A 3,580-nucleotide genomic window follows, 5' to 3' on the forward strand; every position below is an offset into this window, starting at 1 on the left:
TGGAGAGGACTTCTAGGAGTTTGCTTGGGAAGGATTGTGAGATCGTATCCATTAAAGCAGAAATCTCTGTATCAAAGATGTTATTATATGCTCAGTCTAGAAGAATATGACTTTAATTAAGAATTTGTGGCATAAAAAATCTTAAATGTTCAAAATCAGGTATAATGAAGCACTATAAAGCCTACATAAATTCGCTCAACGTCTTTGTCATAAAAAATGTCTGCAACATTCAATCAAATAAAAAAAAAGGAAAAGATTAAATTCCAATTGAAATATTAAAATGTGTTGAATAACATATGTTCCGAAATGATTATGATTTTACAACATGAGGAGAATCACATTTGATTTCATGGAAGAGTATTTCATCCATGGAATTTGGTGAAAAAAATAGGGAAATATACTTTGTTGGATGCAAAATTGAAGATTTTAAGGTGAGAAATTTAAATGCCCAATTTGGCCCAGTTGATTGAAAACTAATGTGAGATTGTTATCCCTCAGGGGAGGGAGTAGTGGGAGCTCTGGAGTGGCGGCCAGTATTCGTATTCTCCCATCCTATCCACAAAATTAGGGGCCAAACTCTGGATTAGTCAATGTTCATTATGCACTCGGAAGAGGGTAAATAATAAGATTGTTCCTATTTGGCGCAAAACAGTTTATATATATATTTTTTCAAATGATTTTATTTTTTTCACTACCATATACTCATTGTAAAGGGGAAGGATGCTTTCTTAAATTTTAACTTTCCATCATAACATCTTAGTTTTAATATTCACAATTTTACTTTTGAATGTTTAACATTTAGTTTAGTTAACTTTGTCTTTCAACTGCATTTTACTTAACATTCACTTATTACTTAATATTCAAACTTCACACTTTACTTTTTGTATTTTTAAAATACTACTTTAAATTATAATTTTAGGAACTTATTTACAGGCATTTCCAAGTTCCCTGTGGGATCGATATCTAGGACTCCATTAGAGCCATTTATTACTTGAGCGATATGTATAGTTGTGTTATTTTAAATGGGATTTGGTAGTTTAAAGATTATTAAAAGATAAAACTATTTTAACTGAAGTTATTTTGATGGGATTAATTTGCATTTTTGCTATTCTATCTACCGTGTGTATTTTTTAATATTGAAAATATTTGCAAAATAACACACTAAATCTACCCGCATAAAGTTTTTGGCACCGTTGCCGGGGAAGTAACAGAAAGTAGTAGTAAGTTATTTTATAAGTTATAGTATTCTTATTTTAAAAACTAAAAAAGAAAGAGAGTGTTTGTAGTTTATTTTGAATATTTTCTTATTTAAGTGTTTTTGCTTATTTTTAAATTACTTTTTGTATCTATTTATGCATAGTGTAAGATCTGAAAATTTAGTACCTTACAATTATGAGTTAGAAAGAACAATTAGAAAAATTCAAAAATAACAAAAAGAGATAGACCATGTTAGCAAAATGGCTTGCAATTTGTGCAATTTGAATAATGCTGGAAAACTGAATGAACATCATTAGAGACTTAAGAGATTATGCTAATCATATATCATATGAGATTCACTTAAGTATACAAAACCCTGTTGTAGCTGCCAATTCATTTGAGCTTAAACCTGTTATTATCCAAATGGTTCAAAACAATCAGTTTAAGGGAACACCAGGGAACACCAACTGAAGAACTGAAGATCATAATTTACATCGTGTTAGTTTTCTAGAATTGTGTGCTATATTTAAATATGATGGAGTGTCGAATGATGCCGTCGGACTTAGAAATTTTTTTATTTTTCACTAAGAGATAAAGTTAAGATGTGGTTAAACTCGTTAGCACCTGGATCTATCAGAACTTGGGGAGAACTATCGAAAAAAAATTTTATCTAAATATTTCCCAACTTCAAAAACTACTAAGCTTAAGATATTTCATCTTTTTACCAGTTTGAAGGGGAATCAATTTATGACACCACACCATGCGTTGCCAGATTGGTTAATAATTCAATTTTTTGTAATGGATTGGTTGGATCTCTTAGATCGATAATTGATGCTACTGCTGGTGGATCACTAGTGTCAAAACCATTCGATAAAGCATATTCTTTAATTGAAGAGATGACTACTAATAATTATCAATGGCCCTTTGAAAGGGTAATCCAAAAAGAGTAGCCAATATTCATGATTATGATGCAATATCTATGTTAGCTGCACAAATAGCTGCTATATCGAAGAAGATAGATCAATATTGAATGAATTATTCTCAGACATCACCTGTGCTTGAGGAAAATTCATTAGGACAAACGATAAAATCACAATCTTCTTATGAGACCATAAATGCAATAAATAATCATTCTAACAATCCTTATGCTAATTATTATAATTCCAGTTGTAAGATTCATCCAAATTTTAGTTGGAGTAATAACAATTCTAATGCTGCAAATCCGCAATGGGGAAACAACACTGCAAACCCATTGAGAAACTCCAACAATCAAGGAAATCCAACTTATAAACCTTATTACCCTCCAGGATTTCATAATTTATAGAGTAATGAGAAAAAGTTGTCAATGGAAGAATTGATATTGCAAATGAGGGGTCAATTACAAAGTCAATGAGTAGAAACATGGGAAATCAATTGGGATGTATTGCTACTGCACTTAGAAATAAACCTCTAGGAACATTGCCAAGTAATGTTGAAGTAAATCCAAAAGATCAGAACAAAGAACAAATTAAGGCTAACAAATTAAGGCTATTCATTAAGGCTATTCAACTTAGAAGTGGAAAAGAATTAGAAAATAGAGTTTAAAAAGAAGTGGAAGTTGAAGTTGAAAAACATGAGGTGAAAAATGAAAAATCCATTGAAGATTTTCATTTTGAGTCAGAATGTTCTATTAAACCAATGAAAATTACTATAGAAAGACCACTACTATAGAAAGACTAGAAAGACCACCACCTCCATTTCCTCAAAGATTGAAGCAGAAAAATAGAGATAACCAATTTTCAAAATTTTTAGAAATATTGAGGAAATTAACAATAAACATTCCATTTGTTGAAGCTTTGGAACAAATGCCAAGCTATGTGAAGTTCATGAAGGATATACTTAATAAGAAAAGAAAGTTTATAGATAACGAGACTGTTACACTCAGTGAAGAGAATAACACTATAATTCAGAAAAAGCTTATGGAAAAAACTCAAAGATCCTGGAAGTTTTACAATTCCTAGTGTTATTGGCGGAAGATTTTTTGGAAAAGCTTTATGTGATTTAAGAGCCAGTATTAATCTTATGCCGTTATCAATTTTTAGAAGGTTGGGCTTAGGAGATATTTCACTTACGACTGCAACTCTTCAGTTAGCTAATCTTTCGATTGCCTATCATAAAAGTGTTATAGAAGATGTTTTGGTAAAAGTTGATAAATTTATTTTTCCCAGTGGACTTTATTATATTAGTATGGAGAAAGATAAAAAAATTCCTATCATTTAAGGAAGATTATTCCTGACCACTAGAAGAGCTTTGATGTGTAGAAAGGAGAACTAACTATGAGAGTTAGTGATCAAGATGTTACATTTAATATTGAAAAATCAATGAGATACCCTGCAAAAGAGCA

Source organism: Phalaenopsis equestris, unplaced genomic scaffold, assembly GCF_001263595.1.
Source record: "Phalaenopsis equestris unplaced genomic scaffold, ASM126359v1 Scaffold234571, whole genome shotgun sequence".
Classification (NCBI taxonomy): domain Eukaryota; kingdom Viridiplantae; phylum Streptophyta; class Magnoliopsida; order Asparagales; family Orchidaceae; genus Phalaenopsis; species Phalaenopsis equestris.